General features: G+C 44.3%; 1 protein-coding gene and 38 non-coding genes across 39 annotated transcripts in view; 1 reads left to right on the forward strand and 38 right to left on the reverse strand.

Annotated features, from left to right (window-relative positions):
- TPO (thyroid peroxidase) overlaps positions 1 to 20,000 on the forward strand; it is a 132,734-nt gene that overhangs the window by 66,874 nt on the left and 45,860 nt on the right. The gene's annotated exons all lie outside the window — the stretch shown is intronic.
- TRNAK-CUU (transfer RNA lysine (anticodon CUU)) lies at positions 976 to 1,048 on the reverse strand. Its single transcript has one exon. It is a non-coding gene; the product is annotated as a tRNA-Lys (tRNA).
- On the reverse strand, positions 1,152 to 1,224 carry TRNAK-CUU (transfer RNA lysine (anticodon CUU)). Its single transcript has one exon. It is a non-coding gene; the product is annotated as a tRNA-Lys (tRNA).
- On the reverse strand, positions 1,665 to 1,737 carry TRNAK-CUU (transfer RNA lysine (anticodon CUU)). Its single transcript has one exon. It is a non-coding gene; the product is annotated as a tRNA-Lys (tRNA).
- TRNAK-CUU (transfer RNA lysine (anticodon CUU)) lies at positions 1,841 to 1,913 on the reverse strand. The gene has a single exon. It is a non-coding gene; the product is annotated as a tRNA-Lys (tRNA).
- Positions 2,972 to 3,044, reverse strand: TRNAK-CUU (transfer RNA lysine (anticodon CUU)). Its single transcript has one exon. It is a non-coding gene; the product is annotated as a tRNA-Lys (tRNA).
- TRNAK-CUU (transfer RNA lysine (anticodon CUU)) lies at positions 3,148 to 3,220 on the reverse strand. The gene has a single exon. It is a non-coding gene; the product is annotated as a tRNA-Lys (tRNA).
- Positions 3,323 to 3,395, reverse strand: TRNAK-CUU (transfer RNA lysine (anticodon CUU)). Its single transcript has one exon. It is a non-coding gene; the product is annotated as a tRNA-Lys (tRNA).
- On the reverse strand, positions 4,325 to 4,397 carry TRNAK-CUU (transfer RNA lysine (anticodon CUU)). The gene has a single exon. It is a non-coding gene; the product is annotated as a tRNA-Lys (tRNA).
- On the reverse strand, positions 5,280 to 5,352 carry TRNAK-CUU (transfer RNA lysine (anticodon CUU)). Its single transcript has one exon. It is a non-coding gene; the product is annotated as a tRNA-Lys (tRNA).
- Positions 6,133 to 6,205, reverse strand: TRNAK-CUU (transfer RNA lysine (anticodon CUU)). The gene has a single exon. It is a non-coding gene; the product is annotated as a tRNA-Lys (tRNA).
- Positions 6,309 to 6,381, reverse strand: TRNAK-CUU (transfer RNA lysine (anticodon CUU)). The gene has a single exon. It is a non-coding gene; the product is annotated as a tRNA-Lys (tRNA).
- Positions 6,822 to 6,894, reverse strand: TRNAK-CUU (transfer RNA lysine (anticodon CUU)). The gene has a single exon. It is a non-coding gene; the product is annotated as a tRNA-Lys (tRNA).
- TRNAK-CUU (transfer RNA lysine (anticodon CUU)) lies at positions 7,777 to 7,849 on the reverse strand. The gene has a single exon. It is a non-coding gene; the product is annotated as a tRNA-Lys (tRNA).
- On the reverse strand, positions 8,630 to 8,702 carry TRNAK-CUU (transfer RNA lysine (anticodon CUU)). Its single transcript has one exon. It is a non-coding gene; the product is annotated as a tRNA-Lys (tRNA).
- On the reverse strand, positions 8,806 to 8,878 carry TRNAK-CUU (transfer RNA lysine (anticodon CUU)). The gene has a single exon. It is a non-coding gene; the product is annotated as a tRNA-Lys (tRNA).
- Positions 9,319 to 9,391, reverse strand: TRNAK-CUU (transfer RNA lysine (anticodon CUU)). Its single transcript has one exon. It is a non-coding gene; the product is annotated as a tRNA-Lys (tRNA).
- On the reverse strand, positions 9,495 to 9,567 carry TRNAK-CUU (transfer RNA lysine (anticodon CUU)). Its single transcript has one exon. It is a non-coding gene; the product is annotated as a tRNA-Lys (tRNA).
- On the reverse strand, positions 10,802 to 10,874 carry TRNAK-CUU (transfer RNA lysine (anticodon CUU)). Its single transcript has one exon. It is a non-coding gene; the product is annotated as a tRNA-Lys (tRNA).
- On the reverse strand, positions 10,976 to 11,048 carry TRNAK-CUU (transfer RNA lysine (anticodon CUU)). Its single transcript has one exon. It is a non-coding gene; the product is annotated as a tRNA-Lys (tRNA).
- TRNAK-CUU (transfer RNA lysine (anticodon CUU)) lies at positions 11,152 to 11,224 on the reverse strand. Its single transcript has one exon. It is a non-coding gene; the product is annotated as a tRNA-Lys (tRNA).
- Positions 11,652 to 11,724, reverse strand: TRNAK-CUU (transfer RNA lysine (anticodon CUU)). Its single transcript has one exon. It is a non-coding gene; the product is annotated as a tRNA-Lys (tRNA).
- On the reverse strand, positions 11,828 to 11,900 carry TRNAK-CUU (transfer RNA lysine (anticodon CUU)). Its single transcript has one exon. It is a non-coding gene; the product is annotated as a tRNA-Lys (tRNA).
- TRNAK-CUU (transfer RNA lysine (anticodon CUU)) lies at positions 12,607 to 12,679 on the reverse strand. Its single transcript has one exon. It is a non-coding gene; the product is annotated as a tRNA-Lys (tRNA).
- TRNAK-CUU (transfer RNA lysine (anticodon CUU)) lies at positions 12,783 to 12,855 on the reverse strand. Its single transcript has one exon. It is a non-coding gene; the product is annotated as a tRNA-Lys (tRNA).
- On the reverse strand, positions 12,959 to 13,031 carry TRNAK-CUU (transfer RNA lysine (anticodon CUU)). The gene has a single exon. It is a non-coding gene; the product is annotated as a tRNA-Lys (tRNA).
- TRNAK-CUU (transfer RNA lysine (anticodon CUU)) lies at positions 13,135 to 13,207 on the reverse strand. The gene has a single exon. It is a non-coding gene; the product is annotated as a tRNA-Lys (tRNA).
- TRNAK-CUU (transfer RNA lysine (anticodon CUU)) lies at positions 13,921 to 13,993 on the reverse strand. Its single transcript has one exon. It is a non-coding gene; the product is annotated as a tRNA-Lys (tRNA).
- On the reverse strand, positions 14,097 to 14,169 carry TRNAK-CUU (transfer RNA lysine (anticodon CUU)). The gene has a single exon. It is a non-coding gene; the product is annotated as a tRNA-Lys (tRNA).
- On the reverse strand, positions 15,275 to 15,347 carry TRNAK-CUU (transfer RNA lysine (anticodon CUU)). The gene has a single exon. It is a non-coding gene; the product is annotated as a tRNA-Lys (tRNA).
- TRNAK-CUU (transfer RNA lysine (anticodon CUU)) lies at positions 15,451 to 15,523 on the reverse strand. The gene has a single exon. It is a non-coding gene; the product is annotated as a tRNA-Lys (tRNA).
- On the reverse strand, positions 16,230 to 16,302 carry TRNAK-CUU (transfer RNA lysine (anticodon CUU)). The gene has a single exon. It is a non-coding gene; the product is annotated as a tRNA-Lys (tRNA).
- TRNAK-CUU (transfer RNA lysine (anticodon CUU)) lies at positions 16,582 to 16,654 on the reverse strand. Its single transcript has one exon. It is a non-coding gene; the product is annotated as a tRNA-Lys (tRNA).
- TRNAK-CUU (transfer RNA lysine (anticodon CUU)) lies at positions 16,758 to 16,830 on the reverse strand. Its single transcript has one exon. It is a non-coding gene; the product is annotated as a tRNA-Lys (tRNA).
- On the reverse strand, positions 17,544 to 17,616 carry TRNAK-CUU (transfer RNA lysine (anticodon CUU)). The gene has a single exon. It is a non-coding gene; the product is annotated as a tRNA-Lys (tRNA).
- Positions 17,720 to 17,792, reverse strand: TRNAK-CUU (transfer RNA lysine (anticodon CUU)). The gene has a single exon. It is a non-coding gene; the product is annotated as a tRNA-Lys (tRNA).
- On the reverse strand, positions 18,898 to 18,970 carry TRNAK-CUU (transfer RNA lysine (anticodon CUU)). Its single transcript has one exon. It is a non-coding gene; the product is annotated as a tRNA-Lys (tRNA).
- TRNAK-CUU (transfer RNA lysine (anticodon CUU)) lies at positions 19,074 to 19,146 on the reverse strand. The gene has a single exon. It is a non-coding gene; the product is annotated as a tRNA-Lys (tRNA).
- On the reverse strand, positions 19,853 to 19,925 carry TRNAK-CUU (transfer RNA lysine (anticodon CUU)). Its single transcript has one exon. It is a non-coding gene; the product is annotated as a tRNA-Lys (tRNA).

A 20,000-nucleotide genomic window follows, 5' to 3' on the forward strand; every position in this document is an offset into this window, starting at 1 on the left:
TTATCAAAGAAGGGAAAAATCTTTTGTCATATTATTTCCCCTAGGCTCTGTCATCTGAAGGTTTAAGCTTAGGCCCACCAGTAAACATCAGTAAAAGCTGGCATGAAATCTGCCTATGACACCTGCCAAGCTCATAAGTAGTGCAATGGATGCTGTATAAATACATCCTAATTTGAAGCTGAACGCCTTTAGCTTTTTCATATTATTACTCTTATTGGTGTTGGGAGGAATACGGGCATAGGCTGTGAACGGCAATTTTCAAAGATCGACATAAAAATGAGATCTTCGCCCAACGTGGGGCTCGAGCCCACGACCCGGAGATTAAGAGTCTCATGCTCTACCGACCGAGCTAGCCGGGCTGTGACATCTGCATATTCCCCACAGAATCGGGGCTACTATCACTTGTTGCACTCAGCGCTATCTTAGGAACTTTTAGAGAAATTGCCATAGAAATTGCTAGGACTCGAGATGGTCACCAGCTCCATTTGACATACAAGAAAGAAGTCAAAAGCTTTATCAAAGAAGGGAAAAATCTTTTGTCATATTATTTCCCCTAGGCTCTGTCATCTGAAGGTTTAAGCTTAGGCCCACCAGTAAACATCAGAAAAAGCTGGCATGAAATCTGCCTATGACACCTGTCAAGCTCATAAGTAGTGCAATGGATGCTGTATAAATACATCCTAATTTGAAGCTGAACGCCTTTAGCTTTTTGATATTATTACTCTTATTTGTGTTGGGAGAAATACGGGCATAGGCTGTGAACGGCAATTTTCAAAGGTTGACATAAAAACGATATCTTCGCCCAACGTGGGGCTCGAACCCACGACCCTGAGATTAAGAGTTTCATGCTCTACCGACTGAGCTAGCCGGGCTGCGATACCTGCATGTGCCCCGCAAAATCGGGGCTACTATAACTTGTTGCACTCAGCATTATCTTAGGAACTTTTAGAGAAATGGCCATAAAAACCACATCTTCGCCCAACGTGGGGCTCGAACCCACGACCCTGAGATTAAGAGTCTCATGCTCTACCAACTGAGCTAGCCAGGCTGTGATATCTGCATATTACCCACAGAATCGGGGCTACTATCACTTGTTGCACTCAGCATTATCTTAGGAACTTTTAGAGAAATTGCCATAAAAACCACATCTCCGCCCAACGTGGGGCTCGAACCCACGACCCTGAGATTAAGAGTCTCATGCTCTACCGACTGAGCTAGCTGGGCTGTGACATATGTGTATTCCCCACAGAATCGGGGCTACTATCACTTGTTGCACTCAGCGCTATCTTAGGAACTTTTAGAGAAATTGCCATAGAAATTGCTAGGACTCGAGATGGTCACCAGCTCCATTTGACATACAAGAAAGAAGTCAAAAGCTTTATCAAAGAAGGGAAAAATCTTTTGTCATATTATTTCCCCTAGGCTCTGTCATCTGAAGGTTTAAGCTTAGGCCCACCAGTAAACATCAGAAAAAGCTGGCATGAAATTTGCCTATGACACCTGTCAAGCTCATAAGTAGTGCAATGGATGCTGTATAAATACATCCTAATTTGAAGCTGAACGCCTTTAGCTTTTTCATATTATTACTCTTATTGGTGTTGGGAGAAATACGGGCATAGGCTGTGAACGGCAATTTTTAAAGGTTGACATAAAAACGGTATCTTCGCCCAACGTGGGGCTCGAACCCACGACCCTGAGATTAAGAGTCTCATGCTCTACCGACTGAGCTAGCCGGGCAGTGATACCTGCATGTGCCCCGCAAAATCGGGGCTACTATAACTTGTTGCACTCAGCATTATCTTAAGAACTTTTAGAGAAATTGCCATAAAAACCAAATCTTCGCCCAACGTGGGGCTCGAACCCACGACCCTGAGATTAAGAGTCTCATGCTCTACCGACTGAGCTAGCCGGGCTGTGATATCTGCATATTACCCACAGAATCGGGGCTACTATCACTTGTTGCACTCAGCATTATCTTAGGAACTTTTAGAGAAATTGCCATAAAAACCAAATCTTCGCCCAACGTGAGGCTCGAACCCACGACCCTGAAATTAAGAGTCTCATGCTCTACCGACAGAGCTAGCCGGGCTGTGATATCTGCATATTACCCACAGAATCGGGGCTACTATCACTTGTTGCACTCAGCATTATCTTAGGAACATTTAGAGAAATTGCCATAAAACCCACATCTTCGCCCAACGTGGGGTTCGAACCCACGACCCTGAGATTAAGAGTCTCATGCTCAACTGACTGAGCTAGCCGGGCTGTGACATTCACATATTCCCCACAGAATCGGGGCTACTATCACTTGTTGCACTCAGCGCTATCTTAGGAACGTTTAGAGAAATTGCTAGGACTCGAGATGGTCACCAGCTCCATTTGACATACAAGAAAGAAGTCAAAAGCTTTATCAAAGAAGGGAAAAATCTTTTGTCATATTATTTCCCCTAGGCTCTGTCATCTGAAGGTTGAAGCTTAGGCCCACCAGTAAACATCAGAAAAAGCTGGCATGAAATCTGCCTATGACACCTGCCAAGCTCATAAGTAGTGCAATGGATGCTGTATAAATATCACTTGTTGCACTCAGCGCTATCTTAGGAACTTTTAGAGAAATTGCCATAGAAATTGCTAGGACTCGAGATGGTCACCAGCTCCATTTGACATACAAGAAAGAAGTCAAAAGCTTTATCAAAGAAGGGAAAAATCTTTTGTCATATTATTTCCCCTAGGCTCTGTCATCTGAAGGTTTAAGCTTAGGCCCACCAGTAAACATCAGAAAAAGCTGGCATGAAATCTGCCTATGACACCTGTCAAGCTCATAAGTAGTGCAATGGATGCTGTATAAATACATCCTAATTTGAAGCTGAACGCCTTTAGCTTTTTCATATTATTACTCTTATTGGTGTTGGGAGAAATACGGGCATAGGCTGTGAACAGCAATTTTCAAAGGTTGACATAAAAACGATATCTTTGCCCAACGTGGGACTCGAACCCACGACCCTGAGATTAAGAGTCTCATGCTCTACCGACTGAGCTAGCCGGGCTGTGATACCTGCATGTACCCCGCAAAATCGGGGCTACTATAACTTGTTGCACTCAGCATTATCTTAGGAACTTTTAGAGAAATTGCCATAAAAACCACATCTTCGCCCAACGTGGGGCTCGAACCCACGACCCTGAGATTAAGAGTCTCATGCTCTACCGACTGAGCTAGCCGGGCTGTGAAATCTGCATATTACCCACAGAATCGGGGCTACTATCACTTGTTGCACTCAGCATTATCTTAGGAACTTTTAGAGAAATTGCCATAAAAGCACATCTTCGCCCAACGTGGGGCTCGAACCCACGACCCTGAGATTAAGAGTCTCATGCTCTACCGACTGAGCTAGCCGGGCTGTGATATCTGCATATTACCCACAGAATCGGGGCTACTATCACTTGTTGCACTCAGCATTATCTTAGGAACGTTTAGAGAAATTGCTAGGACTCGAGATGGTCACCATGTCCATTTGACATACAAGAAAGAAGTCAAAAGCTTTATCAAAGAAGGGAAAAATCTTTTGTCATATTATTTCCCCTAGGCTCTGTCATCTGAAGGTTTAAGCTTCGGCCCACCAGTAAACATCAGAAAAAGCTGGCATGAAATCTGCCTATGACACCTGTCAAGCTCATAAGTAGTGCAATGGATGCTGTATAAATACATCCTAATTTGAAGCTGAACACCTTTAGCTTTTTCATATTATTACTCTTATTGGTGTTGGGAGAAATACGGGCATAGGCTGTGAACGGCAATTTTCAAAGGTTGACATAAAAACGATATCTTCGCCCAACGTGGGGCTCGAACCCACTACCCTGAGATTAAGAGTCTCACGCGCTACCGACTGAGCTAGCTGGGCTGTGATACCTGCATGTGCCCCGCAAAATCAGGGCTACTATAACTTGTTGCACTCAGCGCTATCTTAGGAACGTTTAGAGAAATTGCTAGGACTCGAGATGGTCACCAGCTCCATTTGACATACAAGAAAGAAGTCAAAAGCTTTATCAAAGAAGGGAAAAATCTTTTGTCATATTATTTCCCCTAGGCTCTGTCATCTGAAGGTTTAAGCTTAGGCCCACCAGTAAACATCAGAAAAAGCTGGCATGAAATCTGCCTATGACAACTGTCAAGCTCATAAGTAGTGCAATGGATGCTGTATAAATACATCCTAATTTGAAGCTGAACGCCTTTAGCTTTTTCATATTATTACTCTTATTGGTGTTGGGAGAAATACGGGCATAGGCTGTGAACGGCAATTTTCAAAGGTTGACATAAAAATGATATCTTCGCCCAACGTGGGGCTCGAACCCACGGCCCTGAGATTAAGAGTCTCATGCTCTACCGACTGAGCTAGCCGGGCTGTGATATCTGCATGTGCCCCGCAAAATCGGGGCTACTATCACTTGTTGCACTCAGCATTATCTTAGGAACTTTTAGAGAAATTGCCATAAAACCCACATCTTTGCCCAACGTGGGGCCCGAACCCACGACCCTGAGATTAAGAGTCTCATGCTCTACCGACTGAGCTAGCCGGGCTGTGACATCTGCATATTCCCCACAGAATCGGGGCTACTATCACTTGTTGCACTCAGCGCTATCTTAGGAACGTTTAGAGAAATTGCTAGGACTCGAGATGGTCACCAGCTCCATTTGACATACAAGAAAGAAGTCAAAAGCTTTATCAAAGAAGGGAAAAATCTTTTGTCATATTATTTCCCCTAGGCTCTGTCATCTGAAGGTTGAAGCTTAGGCCCACCAGTAAACATCAGAAAAAGCTGGCATGAAATCTGCCTATGACACCTGCCAAGCTCATAAGTAGTGCAATGGATGCTGTATAAATATCACTTGTTGCACTCAGCGCTATCTTAGGAACTTTTAGAGAAATTGCCATAGAAATTGCTAGGACTCGAGATGGTCACCAGCTCCATTTGACATACAAGAAAAAAGTCAAAAGCTTTATCAAAGAAGGGAAAAATCTTGTGTCATATTATTTCCCCTAGGCTCTGTCATCTGAAGGTTGAAGTTTAGGCCCACCAGTAAACATCAGAAAAAGCTGGCATGAAATCTGCCTATGACACCTGTCAAGCTCATAAGTAGTGCAATGGATGCTGTATAAATACATCCTAATTTGAAGCTGAACACCTTTAGCTTTTTCATATTATTACTCTTATTGGTGTTGGGAGAAATACGGGCATAGGCTGTGAACGGCAATTTTCAAAGGTTGACATAAAAACGATATCTTCGCCCAACGTGGGGCTCGAACCCACGACCCTGAGATTAAGAGTCTCATGCTCTACCGACTGAGCTAGCCGGGCTGTGATAGCTGCATGTGCCCTGCAAAATCGGGGCTACTATAACTTGTTGCACTCAGCATTATCTTAGGAACTTTTAGAGAAATTGCCATAAAAACCACATCTTCGCCCAACGTGGGTCTCGAACCAACGACCCTGAGATTAAGCGTCTCAAGCTCTACCGACTGAGCTAGCCGGGCTGTGATATCTGCATATTACCCACAGAATCGGGGCTACTATCACTTGTTGCACTCAGCGCTATCTTAGGAACGTTTAGAGAAATTGCTAGGACTCGAGATGGTCACCAGCTCCATTTGACATACAAGAAAGAAGTCAAAAGCTTTATCAAAGAAGGGAAAAATCTTTTGTCATATTATTTCCCCTAGGCTCTGTCATCTGAAGGTTTAAGCTTAGGCCCACCAGTAAACATCAGAAAAAGCTGGCATGAAATCTGCCTATGACACCTGTCAAGCTCATAAGTAGTGCAATGGATGCTGTATAAATACATCCTAATTTGAAGCTGAACGCCTTTAGCTTTTTGATATTATTACTCTTATTTGTGTTGGGAGAAATACGGGCATAGGCTGTGAACGGCAATTTTCAAAGGTTGACATAAAAACGATATCTTCGCCCAACGTGGGGCTCGAACCCACGACCCTGAGATTAAGAGTTTCATGCTCTACCGACTGAGCTAGCCGGGCTGTGATACCTGCATGTGCCCCGCAAAATCGGGGCTACTATAACTTGTTGCACTCAGCATTATCTTAGGAACTTTTAGAGAAATGGCCATAAAAACCACATCTTCGCCCAACGTGGGGCTCGAACCCACGACCCTGAGATTAAGAGTCTCATGCTCTACCAACTGAGCTAGCCAGGCTGTGACATCTGCATATTACCCACAGAATCGGGGCTACTATCACTTGTTGCACTCAGCATTATCTTAGGAACTTTTAGAGAAATTGCCATAAAAACCACATCTCCGCCCAACGTGGGGCTCGAACCCACGACCCTGAGATTAAGAGTCTCATGCTCTACCGACTGAGCTAGCTGGGCTGTGACATCTGTGTATTCCCCACAGAATCGGGGCTACTATCACTTGTTGCACTCAGCGCTATCTTAGGAACTTTTAGAGAAATTGCCATAGAAATTGCTAGGACTCGAGATGGTCACCAGCTCCATTTGACATACAAGAAAGAAGTCAAAAGCTTTATCAAAGAAGGGAAAAATCTTTTGTCATATTATTTCCCCTAGGCTCTGTCATCTGAAGGTTTAAGCTTAGGCCCACCAGTAAACATCAGAAAAAGCTGGCATGAAATCTGCCTATGACAACTGTCAAGCTCATAAGTAGTGCAATGGATGCTGTATAAATACATCCTAATTTGAAGCTGAACGCCTTTAGCTTTTTCATATTATTACTCTTATTGGTGTTGGGAGAAATACGGGCATAGGCTGTGAACGGCAATTTTCAAAGGTTGACATAAAAATGATATCTTCGCCCAACGTGGGGCTCGAACCCACGGCCCTGAGATTAAGAGTCTCATGCTCTACCGACTGAGCTAGCCGGGCTGTGATATCTGCATGTGCCCCGCAAAATCGGGGCTACTATCACTTGTTGCACTCAGCATTATCTTAGGAACTTTTAGAGAAATTGCCATAAAACCCACATCTTTGCCCAACGTGGGGCCCGAACCCACGACCCTGAGATTAAGAGTCTCATGCTCTACCGACTGAGCTAGCCGGGCTGTGACATCTGCATATTCCCCACAGAATCGGGGCTACTATCACTTGTTGCACTCAGCGCTATCTTAGGAACGTTTAGAGAAATTGCTAGGACTCGAGATGGTCACCAGCTCCATTTGACATACAAGAAAGAAGTCAAAAGCTTTATCAAAGAAGGGAAAAATCTTTTGTCATATTATTTCCCCTAGGCTCTGTCATCTGAAGGTTGAAGCTTAGGCCCACCAGTAAACATCAGAAAAAGCTGGCATGAAATCTGCCTATGACACCTGCCAAGCTCATAAGTAGTGCAATGGATGCTGTATAAATATCACTTGTTGCACTCAGCGCTATCTTAGGAACTTTTAGAGAAATTGCCATAGAAATTGCTAGGACTCGAGATGGTCACCAGCTCCATTTGACATACAAGAAAAAAGTCAAAAGCTTTATCAAAGAAGGGAAAAATCTTGTGTCATATTATTTCCCCTAGGCTCTGTCATCTGAAGGTTGAAGTTTAGGCCCACCAGTAAACATCAGAAAAAGCTGGCATGAAATCTGCCTATGACACCTGTCAAGCTCATAAGTAGTGCAATGGATGCTGTATAAATACATCCTAATTTGAAGCTGAACACCTTTAGCTTTTTCATATTATTACTCTTATTGGTGTTGGGAGAAATACGGGCATAGGCTGTGAACGGCAATTTTCAAAGGTTGACATAAAAACGATATCTTCGCCCAACGTGGGGCTCGAACCCACGACCCTGAGATTAAGAGTCTCATGCTCTACCGACTGAGCTAGCCGGGCTGTGATAGCTGCATGTGCCCCGCAAAATCGGGGCTACTATAACTTGTTGCACTCAGCATTATCTTAGGAACTTTTAGAGAAATTGCCATAAAAACCACATCTTCGCCCAACGTGGGTCTCGAACCAACGACCCTGAGATTAAGCGTCTCAAGCTCTACCGACTGAGCTAGCCGGGCTGTGATATCTGCATATTACCCACAGAATCGGGGCTACTATCACTTGTTGCACTCAGCGCTATCTTAGGAACGTTTAGAGAAATTGCTAGGACTCGAGATGGTCACCAGCTCCATTTGACATACAAGAAAGAAGTCAAAAGCTTTATCAAAGAAGGGAAAAATCTTTTGTCATATTATTTCCCCTAGGCTCTGTCATCTGAAGGTTTAAGCTTAGGCCCACCAGTAAACATCAGAAAAAGCTGGCATGAAATCTGCCTATGACACCTGTCAAGCTCATAAGTAGTGCAATGGATGCTGTATAAATACATCCTAATTTGAAGCTGAACGCCTTTAGCTTTTTGATATTATTACTCTTATTTGTGTTGGGAGAAATACGGGCATAGGCTGTGAACGGCAATTTTCAAAGGTTGACATAAAAACGATATCTTCGCCCAACGTGGGGCTCGAACCCACGACCCTGAGATTAAGAGTTTCATGCTCTACCGACTGAGCTAGCCGGGCTGTGATACCTGCATGTGCCCCGCAAAATCGGGGCTACTATAACTTGTTGCACTCAGCATTATCTTAGGAACTTTTAGAGAAATGGCCATAAAAACCACATCTTCGCCCAACGTGGGGCTCGAACCCACGACCCTGAGATTAAGAGTCTCATGCTCTACCAACTGAGCTAGCCAGGCTGTGATATCTGCATATTACCCACAGAATCGGGGCTACTATCACTTGTTGCACTCAGCATTATCTTAGGAACTTTTAGAGAAATTGCCATAAAAACCACATCTCCGCCCAACGTGGGGCTCGAACCCACGACCCTGAGATTAAGAGTCTCATGCTCTACCGACTGAGCTAGCTGGGCTGTGACATCTGTGTATTCCCCACAGAATCGGGGCTACTATCACTTGTTGCACTCAGCGCTATCTTAGGAACTTTTAGAGAAATTGCCATAGAAATTGCTAGGACTCGAGATGGTCACCAGCTCCATTTGACATACAAGAAAGAAGTCAAAAGCTTTATCAAAGAAGGGAAAAATCTTTTGTCATATTATTTCCCCTAGGCTCTGTCATCTGAAGGTTTAAGCTTAGGCCCACCAGTAAACATCAGAAAAAGCTGGCATGAAATTTGCCTATGACACCTGTCAAGCTCATAAGTAGTGCAATGGATGCTGTATAAATACATCCTAATTTGAAGCTGAACGCCTTTAGCTTTTTCATATTATTACTCTTATTGGTGTTGGGAGAAATACGGGCATAGGCTGTGAACGGCAATTTTTAAAGGTTGACATAAAAACGGTATCTTCGCCCAACGTGGGGCTCGAACCCACGACCCTGAGATTAAGAGTCTCATGCTCTACCGACTGAGCTAGCCGGGCAGTGATACCTGCATGTGCCCCGCAAAATCGGGGCTACTATAACTTGTTGCACTCAGCATTATCTTAGGAACTTTTAGAGAAATTGCCATAAAAACCAAATCTTCGCCCAACGTGGGGCTCGAACCCACGACCCTGAGATTAAGAGTCTCATGCTCTACCGACTGAGCTAGCCGGGCTGTGTTATCTGCATATTACCCACAGAATCGGGGCTACTATCACTTGTTGCACTCAGCATTATCTTAGGAACTTTTAGAGAAATTGCCATAAAAACCAAATCTTCGCCCAACGTGAGGCTCGAACCCACGACCCTGAAATTAAGAGTCTCATGCTCTACCGACAGAGCTAGCCGGGCTGTGATATCTGCATATTACCCACAGAATCGGGGCTACTATCACTTGTTGCACTCAGCATTATCTTAGGAACATTTAGAGAAATTGCCATAAAACCCACATCTTCGCCCAACGTGGGGTTCGAACCCACGACCCTGAGATTAAGAGTCTCATGCTCAACTGACTGAGCTAGCCGGGCTGTGACATTCACATATTCCCCACAGAATCGGGGCTACTATCACTTGTTGCACTCAGCGCTATCTTAGGAACGTTTAGAGAAATTGCTAGGACTCGAGATGGTCACCAGCTCCATTTGACATACAAGAAAGAAGTCAAAAGCTTTATCAAAGAAGGGAAAAATCTTTTGTCATATTATTTCCCCTAGGCTCTGTCATCTGAAGGTTGAAGCTTAGGCCCACCAGTAAACATCAGAAAAAGCTGGCATGAAATCTGCCTATGACACCTGCCAAGCTCATAAGTAGTGCAATGGATGCTGTATAAATATCACTTGTTGCACTCAGCGCTATCTTAGGAACTTTTAGAGAAATTGCCATAGAAATTGCTAGGACTCGAGATGGTCACCAGCTCCATTTGACATACAAGAAAGAAGTCAAAAGCTTTATCAAAGAAGGGAAAAATCTTTTGTCATATTATTTCCCCTAGGCTCTGTCATCTGAAGGTTTAAGCTTAGGCCCACCAGTAAACATCAGAAAAAGCTGGCATGAAATCTGCCTATGACACCTGTCAAGCTCATAAGTAGTGCAATGGATGCTGTATAAATACATCCTAATTTGAAGCTGAACGCCTTTAGCTTTTTCATATTATTACTCTTATTGGTGTTGGGAGAAATACGGGCATAGGCTGTGAACAGCAATTTTCAAAGGTTGACATAAAAACGATATCTTTGCCCAACGTGGGACTCGAACCTACGACCCTGAGATTAAGAGTCTCATGCTCTACCGACTGAGCTAGCCGGGCTGTGATACCTGCATGTACCCCGCAAAATCGGGGCTACTATAACTTGTTGCACTCAGCATTATCTTAGGAACTTTTAGAGAAATTGCCATAAAAACCACATCTTCGCCCAACGTGGGGCTCGAACCCACGACCCTGAGATTAAGAGTCTCATGCTCTACCGACTGAGCTAGCCGGGCTGTGAAATCTGCATATTACCCACAGATCGGGGCTACTATCACTTGTTGCACTCAGCATTATCTTAGGAACTTTTAGAGAAATTGCCATAAAAGCACATCTTCGCCCAACGTGGGGCTCGAACCCACGACCCTGAGATTAAGAGTCTCATGCTCTACCGACTGAGCTAGCCGGGCTGTGATATCTGCATATTACCCACAGAATCGGGGCTACTATCACTTGTTGCACTCAGCATTATCTTAGGAACTTTTAGAGAAATTGCCATAAAACCCACATCTTCGCCCAACGTGGGGCTCGAACCCACGACACTGAGATTAAGAGTCTCATGCTCTACCGACTGAGCTAGCCGGGCTGTGACCATGCATATTCCCCACAGAATCGGGGCTACTATCACTTGTTGCACTCAGCGCTATCTTAGGAACGTTTAGAGAAATTGCTAGGACTCGAGATGGTCACCAGCTCCATTTGACATACAAGAAAGAAGTCAAAAGCTTTATCAAAGAAGGGAAAAATCTTTTGTCATATTATTTCCCCTAGGCTCTGTCATCTGAAGGTTTAAGCTTAGGCCCACCAGTAAACATCAGAAAAAGCTGGCATGAAATCTGCCTATGACACCTGTCAAGCTCATAAGTAGTGCAATGGATGCTGTATAAATACATCCTAATTTGAAGCTGAACGCCTTTAGCTTTTTCATATTATTACTCTTATTGGTGTTGGGAGAAATACGGGCATAGGCTGTGAACGGCAATTTTCAAAGGTTGACATAAAAACGATATCTTCGCCCAACGTGGGGCTCGAACCCACGACCCTGAGATTAAGAGTCTCATGCTCTACCGACTGAGCTAGCCGGGCTGTGATACCTGCATGTGCCCCGCAAAATCGGGTCTACTATCACTTGTTGCACTCAGCATTATCTTAGGAACTTTTAGAGAAAATGCCATAAATCCCACATCTTCGCCCAACGTGGGGCTCGAACCCACGACCCTGAGATTAAGAGTCTCATGCTCTACCGACTGAGCTAGCCGGGCTGTGACATTCACATATTTCCCACAGAATCGGGGCTACTATCACTTGTTGCACTCAGCGCTATCTTAGGAACGTTTAGAGAAATTGCTAGGACTCGAGATGGTCACCAGCTCCATTTGACATACAAGAAAGAAGTCAAAAGCTTTATCAAAGAAGGGAAAAATCTTTTGTCATATTATTTCCCCTAGGCTCTGTCATCTGAAGGTTAAAGCTTAGGCCCACCAGTAAACATCAGAAAAAGCTGGCATGAAATCTGCCTATGACACCTGCCAAGCTCATAAGTAGTGCAATGGATGCTGTATAAATATCACTTGTTGCACTCAGCGCTATCTTAGGAACTTTTAGAGAAATTGCCATAGAAATTGCTAGGACTCGAGATGGTCACCAGCTCCATTTGACATACAAGAAAAAAGTCAAAAGCTTTATCAAAGAAGGGAAAAATCTTTTGTCATATTATTTCCCCTAGGCTCTGTCATCTGAAGGTTTAAGCTTAGGCCCACCAGTAAACATCAGAAAAAGCTGGCATGAAATCTGCCTATGACACCTGTCAAGCTCATAAGTAGTGCAAAGGATGCTGTATAAATACATCCTAATTTGAAGCTGAACGCCTTTAGCTTTTTCATATTATTACTCTTATTGGTGTTGGGAGAAATACGGGCATAGGCTGTGAACAGCAATTTTCAAAGGTTGACATAAAAACGATATCTTCGCCCAACGTGGGGCTCGAACCCACGACCCTGAGATTAAGAGTCTCATGCTCTACCGACTGAGCTAGCCGGGCTGTGATACCTGTATGTGCCCCGCAAAATCGGGGCTACTATAACTTGTTGCACTCAGCATTATCTTAGGAACTTTTAGAGAAATTGCCATAAAAACCACATCTTCGCCCAACGTGGGGCTCGAACCCACGACCCTGAGATTAAGAGTCTCATGCTCTACCGACTGAGCTAGCCGGGCTGTGATATCTGCATATTACCCACAGAATCGGGGCTACTATCACTTGTTGCACTCAGCATTATCTTAGGAACTTTTAGAGAAATTGCCATAAAAAACACATCTTCGCCCAACGTGGGGCTCAAACCCACGACCCTGAGATTAAGAGTCTCATGCTCTACCGACTGAGCTAGCCGGGCTGTGATATCTGCATATTACCCACAGAATCGGGGCTACTATCACTTGTTGCACTCAGCATTATCTTAGGAACTTTTAGAGAAATTGCCATAAAACCCACATCTTCGCCCAACGTGGGGCTCGAACCCACGACCCTGAGATTAAGAGTCTCATGCTCTACCGACTGAGCTAGCCGGGCTGTGATATCTTCATACACACCCACAGAATCGGGGCTACTATCACTTGTTGCACTCAGCGCTATCTTAGGAACGTTTAGAGAAATTGCTAGGACTCGAGATGGTCACCAGCTCCATTTGACATACAAGAAAGAAGTCAAAAGCTTTATCAAAGAAGGGAAAAATCTTTTGTCATATTATTTCCCCTAGGCTCTGTCATCTGAAGGTTGAAGTTTAGGCCCACCAGTAAACATCAGAAAAAGCTGGCATGAAATCTGCCTATGACACCTGTCAAGCTCATAAGTAGTGCAATGGATGCTGTATAAATACATCCTAATTTGAAGCTGAACACCTTTAGCTTTTTTGACATAAAAACGATATCTTCGCCCAACGTGGGGCTCGAACCCACGACCCTGAGATTAAGAGTCTCATGCTCTACCGACTGAGCTAACCGGGCTGTGATACCTGTGTGTGCCCCGCAAAATCGGGGCTACTATAACTTGTTGCACTCAGCATTATCTTAGGAACTTTTAGAGAAATTGCCATAAAAACCACATCTTCGCCCAACGTGGGGCTCGAGCCCACGACCTTGAGATTAAGAGTCTCATGCTCTACCGACTGAGCTAGCCGGGCTGTGATCTCTGCATATTACCCACAGAATCGGGGCTACTATCACTTGTTGCACTCAGCATTATCTTAGGAACTTTTAGAGAAATTGCCATAAAAAACACATCTTTGCCCAACGTGGGGCTCGAACCCACGACCCTGAGATTAAGAGTCTCATGCTCTACCGACTGAGCTAGCCGGGCTGTGATATCTGCATATTACCCACAGAATCGGGGCTACTATCACTTGTTGCACTCAGCATTATCTTAGGAACTTTTAGAGAAATTGCCATAAAAAACACATCTTCGCCCAACGTGGGGCTCGAACCCACGACCCTGAGATTAAGAGTCTCATGCTCTACCGACTGAGCTAGCCGGGCTGTGATATCTGCATATTACCCACAGAATCGGGGCTACTATCACTTGTTGCACTCAGCATTATCTTAGGAACTTTTAGAGAAATTGCCATAAAACCCACATCTTCGCCCAACGTGGGGCTCGAACCCACGACACTGAGATTAAGAGTCTCATGCTCTACCGACTGAGCTAGCCGGGATGTGACATTTGCATTTTCCCCACAGAATCGGGGCTACTATCACTTGTTGCACTCAGCGCTATCTTAGGAACGTTTAGAGAAGTTGCTAGGACTCGAGATGGTCACCAGCTCCATTTGACATACAAGAAAGAAGTCAAAAGCTTTATCAAAGAAGGGAAAAATCTTTTGTCATATTATTTCCCCTAGGCTCTGTCATCTGAAGGTTTAAGCTTAGGCCCACCAGTAAACATCAGAAAAAGCTGGCATGAAATCTGCCTATGACACCTGTCAAGCTCATAAGTAGTGCAATGGATGCTGTATAAATACATCCTAATTTGAAGCTGAACACCTTTAGCTTTTTCATATTATTACTCTTATTGGTGTTGGGAGAAATACGGGCATAGGCTGTGAACGGCAATTTTCAAAGGTTGACATAAAAACGATATCTTCGCCCAATGTGGGGCTCGAACCCACTACCCTGAGATTAAGAGTCTCACGCGCTACCGACTGAGCTAGCTGGGCTGTGATGCCTGCATGTTCCCCGCAAAATCGGGGCTACTATAACTTGTTGCACTCAGCGCTATCTTAGGAACGTTTAGAGAAATTGCTAGGACTCGAGATGGTCACCAGCTCCATTTGACATACAAGAAAGAAGTCAAAAGCTTTATCAAAGAAGGGAAAAATCTTTTGTCATATTATTTCCCCTAGGCTCTGTCATCTGAAGGTTTAAGCTTAGGCCCACCAGTAAACATCAGAAAAAGCTGGCATGAAATCTGCCTATGACAACTGTCAAGCTCATAAGTAGTGCAATGGATGCTGTATAAATACATCCTAATTTGAAGCTGAACGCCTTTAGCTTTTTCATATTATTACTCTTATTGGTGTTGGGAGAAATACGGGCATAGGCTGTGAACGGCAATTTTCAAAGGTTGACATAAAAATGATATCTTCGCCCAACGTGGGGCTCGAACCCACGGCCCTGAGATTAAGAGTCTCATGCTCTACCGATTGAGCTAGCCGGGCTGTGATATCTGCATGTGCCCCGCAAAATCGGGGCTACTATCACTTGTTGCACTCAGCATTATCTTAGGAACTTTTAGAGAAATTGCCATAAAACCCACATCTTCGCCCAACGTGGGGCTCGAACCCACGACCCTGAGATTAAGAGTCTCATGCTCTACCGACTGAGCTAGCCGGGCTGTGACATCTGCATATTCCCCACAGAATCGGGGCTACTATCACTTGTTGCACTCAGCGCTATCTTAGGAACGTTTAGAGAAATTGCTAGGACTCGAGATGGTCACCAGCTCCATTTGACATACAAGAAAGAAGTCAAAAGCTTTATCAAAGAAGGGAAAAATCTTTTGTCATATTATTTCCCCTAGGCTCTGTCATCTGAAGGTTGAAGCTTAGGCCCACCAGTAAACATCAGAAAAAGCTGGCATGAAATCTGCCTATGACACCTGCCAAGCTCATAAGTAGTGCAATGGATGCTGTATAAATATCACTTGTTGCACTCAGCGCTATCTTAGGAACTTTTAGAGAAATTGCCATAGAAATTGCTAGGACTCGAGATGGTCACCAGCTCCATTTGACATACAAGAAAAAAGTCAAAAGCTTTATCAAAGAAGGGAAAAATCTTTTGTCATATTATTTCCCCTAGGCTCTGTCATCTGAAGGTTTAAGCTTAGGCCCACCAGTAAACATCAGAAAAAGCTGGCATGAAATCTGCCTATGACACCTGTCAAGCTCATAAGTAGTGCAAAGGATGCTGTATAAATACATCCTAATTTGAAGCTGAACGCCTTTAGCTTTTTCATATTATTACTCTTATTGGTGTTGGGAGAAATACGGGCATAGGCTGTGAACAGCAATTTTCAAAGGTTGACATAAAAACGATATCTTCGCCCAACGTGGGGCTCGAACCCACGACCCTGAGATTAAGAGTCTCATGCTCTACCGACTGAGCTAGCCGGGCTGTGATACCTGCATGTGCCCCGCAAAATCGGGGCTACTATAACTTGTTGCACTCAGCATTATCTTAGGAACTTTTAGAGAAATTGCCATAAAAACCACATCTTCGCCCAACGTGGGCCTCGAACCCACGACCCTGAGATTAAGAGTCTCATGCTCTACCGACTGAGCTAGCCGGGCTGTGATATCTGCATATTACCCACAGAATCGGGGCTACTATCACTTGTTGCACTCAGCATTATCTTAGGAACTTTTAGAGAAATTGCCATAAAAAACACATCTTCGCCCAACGTGGGGCTCGAACCCACGACCCTGAGATTAAGAGTCTCATGCTCTACCGACTGAGCTAGCCGGGCTGTGATATCTGCATATTACCCACAGAATCGGGGCTACTATCACTTGTTGCACTCAGCATTATCTTAGGAACTTTTAGAGAAATTGCCATAAAACCCACATCTTCGCCCAACGTGGGGCTCAAACCCACGACCCTGAGATTAAGAGTCTCATGCTCTACCGACTGAGCTAGCCGGGCTGTGATATCTTCATACACACCCACAGAATCGGGGCTACTATCACTTGTTGCACTCAGCGCTATCTTAGGAACGTTTAGAGAAATTGCTAGGACTCGAGATGGTCACCAGCTCCATTTGACATACAAGAAAGAAGTCAAAAGCTTTATCAAAGAAGGGAAAAATCTTTTGTCATATTATTTCCCCTAGGCTCTGTCATCTGAAGGTTGAAGTTTAGGCCCACCAGTAAACATCAGAAAAAGCTGGCATGAAATCTGCCTATGACACCTGTCAAGCTCATAAGTAGTGCAATGGATGCTGTATAAATACATCCTAATTTGAAGCTGAACACCTTTAGCTTTTTTGACATAAAAACGATATCTTCGCCCAACGTGGGGCTCGAACCCACGACCCTGAGATTAAGAGTCTCATGCTCTACCGACTGAGCTAACCGGGCTGTGATACCTGTGTGTGCCCCGCAAAATCGGGGCTACTATAACTTGTTGCACTCAGCATTATCTTAGGAACTTTTAGAGAAATTGCCATAAAAACCACATCTTCGCCCAACGTGGGGCTCGAGCCCACGACCTTGAGATTAAGAGTCTCATGCTCTACCGACTGAGCTAGCCGGGCTGTGATCTCTGCATATTACCCACAGAATCGGGGCTACTATCACTTGTTGCACTCAGCATTATCTTAGGAACTTTTAGAGAAATTGCCATAAAAAACACATCTTTGCCCAACGTGGGGCTCGAACCCACGACCCTGAGATTAAGAGTCTCATGCTCTACCGACTGAGCTAGCCGGGCTGTGATATCTGCATATTACCCACAGAATCGGGGCTACTATCACTTGTTGCACTCAGCATTATCTTAGGAACTTTTAGAGAAATTGCCATAAAAAACACATCTTCGCCCAACGTGGGGCTCGAACCCACGACCCTGAGATTAAGAGTCTCATGCTCTACCGACTGAGCTAGCCGGGCTGTGATATCTGCATATTACCCACAGAATCGGGGCTACTATCACTTGTTGCACTCAGCATTATCTTAGGAACTTTTAGAGAAATTGCCATAAAACCCACATCTTCGCCCAACGTGGGGCTCGAACCCACGACACTGAGATTAAGAGTCTCATGCTCTACCGACTGAGCTAGCCGGGATGTGACATTTGCATTTTCCCCACAGAATCGGGGCTACTATCACTTGTTGCACTCAGCGCTATCTTAGGAACGTTTAGAGAAGTTGCTAGGACTCGAGATGGTCACCAGCTCCATTTGACATACAAGAAAGAAGTCAAAAGCTTTATCAAAGAAGGGAAAAATCTTTTGTCATATTATTTCCCCTAGGCTCTGTCATCTGAAGGTTTAAGCTTAGGCCCACCAGTAAACATCAGAAAAAGCTGGCATGAAATCTGCCTATGACACCTGTCAAGCTCATAAGTAGTGCAATGGATGCTGTATAAATACATCCTAATTTGAAGCTGAACACCTTTAGCTTTTTCATATTATTACTCTTATTGGTGTTGGGAGAAATACGGGCATAGGCTGTGAACGGCAATTTTCAAAGGTTGACATAAAAACGATATCTTCGCCCAATGTGGGGCTCGAACCCACTACCCTGAGATTAAGAGTCTCACGCGCTACCGACTGAGCTAGCTGGGCTGTGATGCCTGCATGTGCCCCGCAAAATCGGGGCTACTATAACTTGTTGCACTCAGCGCTATCTTAGGAACGTTTAGAGAAATTGCTAGGACTCGAGATGGTCACCAGCTCCATTTGACATACAAGAAAGAAGTCAAAAGCTTTATCAAAGAAGGGAAAAATCTTTTGTCATATTATTTCCCCTAGGCTCTGTCATCTGAAGGTTTAAGCTTAGGCCCACCAGTAAACATCAGAAAAAGCTGGCATGAAATCTGCCTATGACAACTGTCAAGCTCATAAGTAGTGCAATGGATGCTGTATAAATACATCCTAATTTGAAGCTGAACGCCTTTAGCTTTTTCATATTATTACTCTTATTGGTGTTGGGAGAAATACGGGCATAGGCTGTGAACGGCAATTTTCAAAGGTTGACATAAAAATGATATCTTCGCCCAACGTGGGGCTCGAACCCACGGCCCTGAGATTAAGAGTCTCATGCTCTACCGATTGAGCTAGCCGGGCTGTGATATCTGCATGTGCCCCGCAAAATCGGGGCTACTATCACTTGTTGCACTCAGCATTATCTTAGGAACTTTTAGAGAAATTGCCATAAAACCCACATCTTCGCCCAACGTGGGGCTCGAACCCACGACCCTGAGATTAAGAGTCTCATGCTCTACCGACTGAGCTAGCCGGGCTGTGACATCTGCATATTCCCCACAGAATCGGGGCTACTATCACTTGTTGCACTCAGCGCTATCTTAGGAACGTTTAGAGAAATTGCTAGGACTCGAGATGGTCACCAGCTCCATTTGACATACAAGAAAGAAGTCAAAAGCTTTATCAAAGAAGGGAAAAATCTTTTGTCATATTATTTCCCCTAGGCTCTGTCATCTGAAGGTTGAAGCTTAGGCCCACCAGTAAACATCAGAAAAAGCTGGCATGAAATCTGCCTATGACACCTGCCAAGCTCATAAGTAGTGCAATGGATGCTGTATAAATATCACTTGTTGCACTCAGCGCTATCTTAGGAACTTTTAGAGAAATTGCCATAGAAATTGCTAGGACTCGAGATGGTCACCAGCTCCATTTGACATACAAGAAAAAAGTCCAAAGCTTTATCAAAGAAGGGAAAAATCTTTTGTCATATTATTTCCCCTAGGCTCTGTCATCTGAAGGTTTAAGCTTAGGCCCACCAGTAAACATCAGAAAAAGCTGGCATGAAATCTGCCTATGACACCTGTCAAGCTCATAAGTAGTGCAAAGGATGCTGTATAAATACATCCTAATTTGAAGCTGAACGCCTTTAGCTTTTTCATATTATTACTCTTATTGGTGTTGGGAGAAATACGGGCATAGGCTGTGAACAGCAATTTTCAAAGGTTGACATAAAAACGATATCTTCGCCCAACGTGGGGCTCGAACCCACGACCCTGAGATTAAGAGTCTCATGCTCTACCGACTGAGCTAGCCGGGCTGTGATACCTGCATGTGCCCCGCAAAATCGGGGCTACTATAACTTGTTGCACTCAGCATTATCTTAGGAACTTTT

This window comes from Spea bombifrons, chromosome 3 (genome assembly GCF_027358695.1).
Source record: "Spea bombifrons isolate aSpeBom1 chromosome 3, aSpeBom1.2.pri, whole genome shotgun sequence".
NCBI lineage: Eukaryota > Metazoa > Chordata > Amphibia > Anura > Pelobatidae > Spea > Spea bombifrons.